The sequence below is a fragment of the Pteronotus mesoamericanus genome, unplaced genomic scaffold, assembly GCF_021234165.1.
Source record: "Pteronotus mesoamericanus isolate MK-2021 breed Mesoamerican mustached bat unplaced genomic scaffold, CSHL_Meso_final scaffold_651, whole genome shotgun sequence".
In the NCBI taxonomy this organism is placed as follows: domain Eukaryota; kingdom Metazoa; phylum Chordata; class Mammalia; order Chiroptera; family Mormoopidae; genus Pteronotus; species Pteronotus mesoamericanus.
In genome coordinates, this window is record NW_026555325.1 from 21058634 (window position 1) to 21068215 (window position 9582).

Sequence of the window (9582 nt, forward strand, 5' to 3'; positions counted from 1 at the left end):
TAGAGTCTTTTGTATTTATTCAATTCCATTGTGTACTATTCAAGTAGCTATAGAAAATACGTAATCTAAAAAGCATAGTTCCAATAAAACTTTATTTACACAAACAGGCTGCTGGCCAGATTTGGCCCTTGGTCTGCAGTTTGTCAACCACTGGACTAAATAATTTGTGAATTTAACCTTTCAAATGCTACTTAACATTTTATTACATTTGCCTTACTAAAAAAGTTTAAACCAGGAATAGTAAAAAGAGGATATACCAAGGAGATAGAGAATTAAAGGATTATAGGCTGTGAGAAATCAGGGAAGTTGCTTAAAAAGGAAAGGCAGTGTCACCCAAACTTAAAGTGATTCATCAACAAAGATCAAGCTCTATAGAACAAGATCGAAAACTTTTAAAATATGTGTGCAATAGTAGCAGTAATAATATTATACATAGAAGAATACACTATGCAAAATCACTTTTGTAGCTCTAACTTGCTTTAAAAAGCAGAAGTATTAAAGAATTGGGCATAAAATTACAAATGCATGCATCATCATTTTTAATTAAAAATACAAATAAGCACAAAGAAAAAAAATAATATCTCCTCAAATACTACCAACCCAGAGATACTTTTTCACTGAATAATTTTTAAATGTGTTAGAAGGATCCTCATCAAAGGATCCTCCTGGAGCTTGAAGGATCTGATCTTCATGCACTCATTCACTCCTTGAGTTCACATGTTAGATTTCTGAATATGCTCAAGTGGGGCACACTGCAGTGCTCAGTGCTCAAGCGTTTATGCCACAGGAAGAGTGTGTGCCAGGCACAGGTGAAGAGCTTTCTGGAGATCACCTCACTGACTCCTCCCTACAAGCTGAAGAAGCAAGCAATGTTATTATGTCCATGTTAGAAATGAGGAATCTGAGGCACAGCAAGGTGCTGAAGAAATTTACCCACCATCAAGTAGTTAATCAGTGGGAGAATCATGATATGAAAACAAAATCCTGTCTCCATCATCCATGCTCTAAATCTTTGGTGCTTTTCCTAAGGAAAAATAAGGACATATACACCCTAACACTAACCCTGCAGTCAGTCTTCTGACACTACTTGCTGTCATTGTGATAAATAAAAACATAAAAAGTATGAATGTACCTGCCACTTATGAAGAAATAATAGAAACAATGCCACAATCTTAAATGGTTTGGAGTAATTCCTGTTTATTGATTTTTGGTAATAAATTTGAGTCCATACTTTGATTTCTGGGGGTCATGATTTAAAGTGTCAGAACAATTGGTGGCGCTGAACTTTTTGGAGGATCCAAACACATGGCAAATATGACAAAAGCCACAGATACTTTCCCCAGAGGAATACACGTAAGCAATGCGTGGTGGCCCTGGGAGTGCATGACTCAAATCTCCTTCCAGACAGCTGTGGCCTCGAGCAGAGTTGATGGACACTCCCAGCTGCCACCCCTTGTATCCATGACAGTGCTCATAGCAAAACCACATTTTCCCTGGGACTCCACCCCCACCCACCCCGTCAGCTGGGCTGAGACTTTCTCGGAATGAGACTGAAGTTTGACACTTTCTACCCAGCAACTCCCTTTCCTCCCCGTTCACAGATGTCAAACCTGCATTGGGATCTCGTTTCTAACTACTCTTGCTTCCTCTCCTTTATCCTCCATAGGTATTTCAACATAAATCGAGCTTGTCTAATCCTGTCTTGATGTCTGTTTCTTGGGGACCTGAAATAATATTCACAAGCATATAAAATGTTGTGCACCTTTTCAGAGTGTGAGTACAACTTCAAAGCTCATTTGTGAATCCCTTGGAGCATAAGGACTCCAGGCTAAGAACCTCTGAGAAGGCACAATGAAAATCAAATGAGAGATAAATGCTAAATCAATATCTGCATTATTCTACTCTTACAGTTATAAGAATTTAGCCAATGATTTAAAATATATATATATAACCCAAATGTTAAACAATTAACTATCCTTAAATGCTGGTTAAATTATGAAAATTTATTTTAAAAATTTGAATGGAAAATAGTAGTCACAGAAACAACATGAATCAAACATTTTTGAATGTTTTCTTAAAAACTGGTTTTCTAGAAAGAGCACTGGAACCTGTAATACTGAATGAAGCCTGAGGTCAAAACCTGGCTTCGTCTGGGCTTATGAGTTATCTTCTATAAGTCACTAAACCTTTCTGGGCTAAAATTGTCTTGTCTCTGAAATGAAGGGGTTGAATCAGGTAACTTCTAAGGAAACTTTCAATTCTTAAAATTTTATGATAATATATGTTTCTCTGTGTGTGGCATAATAAATAAATAATGCCAGGGAGAGAAAGCTAATTCTAAGGCAAATATGAAAATATCAATAATGCCATTTCAGAAAAAAACTGATGGTAACTAATTTTATTTGAAATCCTCAAGATCTGGCCCCTGACTCCTTTTCTAGCCTTATAAACTATATTTTAGCAGCACCTTCTTTCTGTTCCTTGTTCCTCTAAAGGTCATTCCTGCCTCTAGGGCTGTTGCATCTGTTTGGAAAGTAGTTCTGGCAGTTTTTCAAATGGCTTGCTCCTTCCCATAGTTCATGTCTTGGTTCAAATGTTGCCTCCAACAAAAGATCTTATATGACCACCCTGTCCAAAATAACCCTACCAGTTCCACAACCTTCCTTATCAGAATACTCTTTCCTCATCAGCAGTTATCACAATTTCACTGTTTGTCCATTTCTCCCCATTAGAATAGAATTTCTAGGTGCAAACATTTTCACTGTCTTGTTGATCATTATATTCCCTAGAATGATGCCTGGAATGTAGGATGGGCTCCATAAGTGTTTGTTACATGAGTAAGCAAATATATGCATGCTAAAGAAAATATACATTTTAACGTTTAAAAGAATGAAAGGAGTAATAAAAATCATCTTCCATTCAATATTTATCCAGGGTCATACAGAAGCAGAATATGAACTTGGCTCTGTGTGTTGTTTTTCACAATTAGAGAAGATAATAATTCAAACATGAGCCAGAATTAGTATTAGCTTTCGCTGGGGATTTTTGGGAGGTCAATAGAATTGTATGATGATCACTAGCAAGATCATGTTCTAACTAACTGAGCAAAAAGGCTTAGATTACTCAGTTTTATCTGGAAACAAGCAAGTATCAAAATAGTCATGTTGATTTCCAAAGAATTAAAAATCACAATGCCTAATAATAAAATAATAAAATAGCTTTATGAAAATTTAATTACTATAGAAAGTTTATATAAGAAGGAGCCATAGAAGTTTAAAGAAACATTTTTTTTATAAGACAGTCCTTTCACTGAATTTGATGTCATAAAATCCAAAGAACAGACAAGTTTGAAAACAACTCAGTTTTCCATGATAGAGTCAACTTTTGGCGCACAAAGAAGTAGCAGAAAGGATAAAGGTTTTGGAGCTTCATCAATTCTGTCTTTGCCACTTACTAGCTATGGCTTTGAGCAATTCACTTAATTTTTCTAGACCTCTATTTACAATTTGTAAAATAAGATTAGTAATGTATGTTTTGCGTGATTACTAATATTAGTTTTGGAGTATCATGATAACTGCTCTAGAGCACTGAACATGGGACTAGACACACATGAGATAATTATGGCAACTAAGCTGAAAAATAAAAATGCATTGAAAATGGAAGTTTGTGCTACTTGGGCATATGTGCTTCCTTTGTGAAAATAAATAATCTGTACAGTTGACTGAAATATTTTGAAAATAAGTCTTTCTTCTCCCTTGAAAGACAAGTGGTAAACAGCAACGAGGAGGTAATCTTTTAACCATATTTTTTTAAAAATAGAAATCTGCCTTCATAATGAAACTTTACTTGAAATCAAATTCTTCTATGCTATTATCTTCCATGTTATTATCTTCATTTTTAAAAAGCTATTTAGAATATATGAAATGATGCACAAGGACCATAATTCATAAAGTGGTCAACAAATTTCATTTGGAATCTATCACGCTCACGATTCTATAAAAATAAAAAAGGCAATCATTGTCTCATATTTTTGTTCATTCATTCAGCAAATATTTATGTAGTGCCTAGTGCTAAAGACATGAAGCTTATTTTTACTAGGGACAAAGCAGCAGTGATATCATTAGTTTTATAAAACACATACACAGCGCATGTTTAAAGGGACAAGGGAGACTTTCTTGAAGAAATGACATGAGCTGAAATCTATAGATAAATGAGATTAATTAACCTGGAGAAGGGTGTGATTTGCATTTGGGAAAGGACATTCCAAACAAGGGTAATCGCATATGCTGAGATCCTGCAGCAAGAAAGAAGGTGATTTTCCAAGAACTAAAAGCAAGTCAGTGTGACCGGGGAACAGAGTGAAGAGTAATGTGGTAGGAGAAGAAAGAGAGGTAGGCAAGGGCCAAAACATTAGAGACTTTTAGGTCTTTTGAAAGATTAGGGTCTTTATCTTAAAATCAGTGAGAATTCATTGAGGAAGGATTTAAAGTGACCTGCTTAGATCTCCATTTTTGAAGATTACATTAGACTTAGTATTGAGGAGAGATGTGGGTGGATAATTATAGGGGATATATAGAGGCCAGTTAAGAGACTGTTATGAGATCAGATGACACATGATATTTATCTTGAGCTAATTAAGTGGCAATGGTGAGAAAAGGATGGAGTAAAAAAATTAAAAGGTAAAACGGACTGGGCTTGCTGATGGAGAGAATAAACAAAGAGGTACATTTAGAGATGAAAAATGAAACAGTTCAAGATCTCTCCCTTGTTTCTGACCAGCATAATTGGATAAGATGGAGGTGTAATTCACTAAAGCATAAAACATTGGAAATGGGCCAGGTTTGGAGGGGCAGTGGTTAGGGCATGTAACAAGATCACAATTTCATTAACTTGATTTTGAGTTGCCTTAGAGACATCCAAGGAGGATGAGGATGTAGAGTATGTAAAAGAGATCCAGGCTGGGGCTAGAAGGTTGAGGGTTCTTGGTAACCTTTAGTGTTGTTGTAGGTAAGATGTTCCAGGAACAGCATAAGAGATTTTTTAAAAGGCAGGGTTGGGGGAAAATTTGTAACAAAGCCTTGAAAAACTCCAGGATATTATGCCCAGGAAGTGGATGGTGAACCTGAAAAGATGTCTTAAGAGAAATGGCAAGAGAGGAAGGAGAAAAATCAAATTAGTGTGTATTCCAAAAGCCAGTGTGAGACAGTCTTTTAAGAAAGATATCTAATGTACACACACACACGTGCACAAATACACACACAAACAAATGCAATCTGTTGAAAGGTTTTTCTAAGGCATTAAGACGGTAATAACAATAATAACAAACCAGACTTCTACTTCTGACCATGATGGAGTATTGAGGAACAGGCTTACCCTTCCACTGTAAGCAACTACAAAACTGGACAAAATATATTAAACCAATATTTTCACACATTGGAGAACAATAAGACCATGTTCATGATCACTGAGGAAAAAGAAACACTCTGAATGGCACCCATGATTTACCTGGGTCTCTGCCAAGAGTTATATTCTAGACTATGCAACAAGGATAGGATTTCTCAAGCATTATTAGGCTTGAGGAGTCAGAGACTTGCAGTCAGGGAAGCTAAGACATCTAGAAGTTGTGAAGCAGAGTTCCCAAAAGAAGGGAGTGCAAAAAATTCAGCTCCGGAAGTCTCTACAGGCTTCTCCTTGAGTTTTTGCTGAATACTAAGAGATGGGTATGTCCAAGTAAACATTGGGTATGTTTGCTGAATACAAAGAGATGGGTATGGGGAAAATAGTCCAAGTCCAAGCAAACATTGAATGGGAAGATGTAAAATGAGCAGCTACTAGAGTCCACACAGGGATGGGAGATGCTCCTTTTTCTTTTGACTTGCCATAGTGGAAAGCCCTTGTTAATCACCCAGGGCATTCAGTAGAGACTCCAGGAGGTTATGCCTTAGTAGTAGGGCTAAATTTTTGTTTAAAGTCTACTCAGCATTCATTCTACCAAAGTTTAAAACAAGCCTTGATCTGATCCACAAGTCTACAGTGCTTGCCAAACAGGACATGACATTAATTTAAAGTAAGACAGCAAAATCAAGATACTCAATAATATAACATTCACAATGTCTAGTATTCACTCAAACAGCACTAGAAATACAAAGACACAGATAAAAGTTGACCAATAAACAGGCAAAAAAACTCAGTAATTGAAACAGATGCAAAAATGACAAGTATGAGCTCTGGCTGGTATGGCTCAGTGGATTGGGTGCCAGCCTGTGAACCAAAGGGCACATGACTGGATTGCAGGCCAGGTCAGGTGCATGAGAGGCAACCACACATTGATGTTTCTTTCCCTCTCTTTCTTCCTCCCTTCCTCTCTGTCTAAAATAAATAAATAAAATCTTTTTTTAAAAAGGGCAAATATGGTAGAATTATTGTTAAAGGAATTGAAAAAAAGGTTCTAATATATGCTATATATGCTTAAGTAAAAGAAAACAAACCTAAGAAGGAGTCAAATGGAATTTCTAGAGATGATAAAATACAACATGTGGAATGAGAATTCTACTAGATGCTATTAACAACAGATTAGACACTGCAAAAGAAAAAATCAGTAAACTTTCAGATATAAAAGTAGAAATTATTCTAAATGAAGCAGAGAGGAAAAAAATCAACAGAGCCGCAAAGGTCTGTGGGATTCCAAAACAACCAGTATACATGCAAGTGGGGTCCTAGAAGAAAGTGAGACCCAGAAAGAAATATTTTAAGAACAGTCAAAATATTTCTATGTTTAAAGAAAATGATAAAACAGATTCAAGAATTCCAACAAATCTCAAGGCTACCATGACAAACTTTAATAAAACCACACAAGACCACAACAATTAAATTGCTGAAAACCAGTCATAAAAAGAAAATCTTAGAAGCATCCAAGGCGGGGGGGGGGGGGGGGGACATATAGTACGCAGAGGAGCACAAATAAGAATGATCACAGACTTGTCAGAAACTATACATGTTAGAAGACAATGACACAAGTTCTATAAGGTGCTAGACGAAAAAAAAAAAAAACAGCCTGGCAAACTTGACTTCTAAAATATCTTTCAAGAACAAAGGCAAAACAAAAATATTTTTAGGCAAACAAAATCTAAAACAATTTATTGCCAGGAGACCTGCACCACAAGAAATTTTTAAAGTTTTCCAGGTGGAAAAAAAAAATTATACCAGATGGAAAATATAAAGAGTGGTGTTTATATTATATGTGGTTAAAAGAGGAATTAGAACAATGACAAATGATAAAAGAAGGGCAATAAAAATATGGTATGATAAGGGTCATATATAATGGATAAACTGAAAAAACATTGTCAAATAAAAATAGATTTTTTTAAGGTGCTGTCACGGTGGGCTTCCTGAGGATGACCACTGGCTCTCTGGGATTGGTTGCCTTTGAGAGTCCATACCTAAGGCTAAGAATATCATACACAAAGATTCTTGATGTTCTTGAGAAAATCCCTGAAAATGCATCATACAGAAAGTATACAGAACAGATAATAAATGAGAAGCTGGGTAGTTTTAAAGCAGAAGTAAATGTTAATAAATTAGAAGACCAACTTTAGGGTGGCCAAATAGAAGAGCTGATTCATCAGGCTGAAAGTGAACTAAGTTAAGTGAAAATAATGATACGATGGAAATCATGGGAGGCTTTAGTGGAAGAGCCTCCTGCCAGCTAACGGAAGTGGCCAATATAATTATCATCAAATGATTTGTGTGTTAATGGAAAACTGATACAATTAAAGGTTCTGTTATATTTTTTAAAAAATGGATTACTAAAAGCTACGGGATTAATCCAAAGGAGCAGAAAAACTCAAAGAAAATAAACAAAGACTAGATGGTATAAATAACAAAAACTAGCAAGATGGTAGGCTTCAATCCAACCATATTGATAAGTATATTCAGAGTAAATTATATAAACACTACAATTAAAAGGCAGAGATTGTCAAATTGATTCTTTTTAAAAAAGACCAACTATATCCTATCCAAAAAATACACTTTACATATGTACACAAATATAGTTTAAAAGTATATGGGTGACAAAAGGTATACCATGTAAACTTAATATAAGAAACCTGGAGTGACTATCTTAATATCAAATAAGACACTGGAATAAGATATATTACCAGGGATTTAGAGAGTTTTTCATAATGATAACAGATAATAACTCTAAAAATATTTGTACCCAGTAACAGTTTTAGAAAACATGAAACAAAATCAGTGATAATTGAAAGAATAAATAAGTAAATCCACAATTATGGAGAGTTCAAAACTCCTTCCCAAGTGATTCATAAAAAAATATATAGAAAATCAGTAAGGATATGTAAGATTTGAACCCTATCAACCACCTTGACCTAAATGACATTGTTAGAACACTCCAACCAAGAGTCGCATAATATATATTTACTGCAAGTGCAAATGGAATATTAACCAAGGTAGACCATATTCTGGGGCTTAAAACAAGTCTTGGAAAATGAATAGGATTTTAAATCATATAGAGTATGTTGTCTGACCAGAATAAAATTCTAAGCAGAAATTAGAAATCAGTAACAGATGAAGAACTGAAAAATCCCCTCGTCGTTCAAAATTAAAATATTTAAAAATCCAGCTTTATTGAGGAATAATCGATATGTAGCACACTCTACATATTATACAATTTAATTACTTTTGATATATGTAAATATCCATGAAACCATCACCAACACAATTAAAACACTTACCATATGCATGGTCCCCAAAACTTTTTTCTTGCCCTTTGTCATCATTCCCTTCTGCCCTCTCTGCACTTCTATCCCTAAGACTACTGATCAGCATTCTGTCACTATAGATTAGCATGCATTTTTCCAGAGACATGTGATCACATAGAAAGCAATTTTTGTGTATAGTTCTTTAATTCAGAATAATTATATTGATTTTCATCAATGTTATAGGGTATCAAAAAGTCCTTCCTTTTTTATTAGGTAGTATTCTATTACATGTGTATATCACAATCTATATATTTATCTGTTGATGGATATTTGGGTTGTTAGCATAAATGAGACATTTATTTAACTAACTCATGGATCAAAGTAGAAACCACAATGAAAATTTAAAAATATTTTGAATTGAATAAAAATGGAAATACTATGTATTAGAATTTGTGGAATATAGTTAAAGCAGTGCTCAGAGGAAAGTAATAGCCCATTTTTAATATGATATTTTTGTTATTAAGTTGTTTATCGATTTCTTACATTATCATACAATGTTATTTTTTCTTATGTTAGTATTTGAAATAAAATAGGCTGACGGTGTTTTATTAAAAGATATATTCTTTGCTATGACATATATGGCCTGGGAATTTTAAGCCCTACTTTTGTTGATACACAAGTATTTCTTTTTGAACTTTAAATACAATATTTATGATTGGAAAAAGAATGTATGTACTGATCAACTTTTTGTCAATATTGTTTAGTATTCTATTTTCTTTCCATCCTAGAAGGGTATGAGGAAATGTGAAATACTCATTGATTTATCCAGATTCAATATTGTTCATGTTCATCAGGTATGTGCAGT

General features: G+C 34.6%; 1 pseudogene; it reads left to right on the forward strand.

Annotated features, from left to right (window-relative positions):
• The first annotated feature begins 5716 nt into the window (after nt 1-5716).
• Nucleotides 5717-7727, forward strand: LOC129061804 (NADH dehydrogenase [ubiquinone] 1 alpha subcomplex subunit 5-like; annotated as a pseudogene).
• Nucleotides 7728-9582: the final 1855 nt, after the last annotated feature.